Source organism: Penaeus monodon, chromosome 29 (genome assembly GCF_015228065.2).
Source record: "Penaeus monodon isolate SGIC_2016 chromosome 29, NSTDA_Pmon_1, whole genome shotgun sequence".
NCBI lineage: Eukaryota > Metazoa > Arthropoda > Malacostraca > Decapoda > Penaeidae > Penaeus > Penaeus monodon.
Window position 1 is genome coordinate 29,535,360 of NC_051414.1, and position 464 is coordinate 29,535,823.

The window sequence follows — 464 nt, forward strand, 5'->3', positions numbered from 1 at the left end:
TACGGCTCTTAGTTGGAGCCTACCTTTGTTCAGTTTTCTTTTCGCCATTTTGAAACCTTTCCTTTGTCGGATGACTTCAAGGGCAGTCGCCGTGCGAAATTTTCTCAGATCTTCTCGTTGCTTTTTTCTGATGAGTTTGTTGATTTCTGCTAGTTCGATTTTTTCTCTTGCATTTGTTGGTATTTTGAGATTTCTTTTCTCCATGAGATTCTTTGTTTCATTTGAGAACTTGTCGGTTCTTTTGGAAGTGGTTTTCCAGTTTTTTTTCCGGCAGCGATCATTGGTTTGATGTTGTTGTTTAAGTCGTTGACATTTACCTCATTGTTGTTTTTTTCTTCTTCATGCTCTTCCAGAACGGCAAAACGATTTTTGAGGTCTATTTGGAAATCTTTCTCGAACTGTTTTGAAACTCGTAGTGGTTCTTGTTTTAAGTGAAACAGTTTTTGTCTTTCTAATTTTGTATC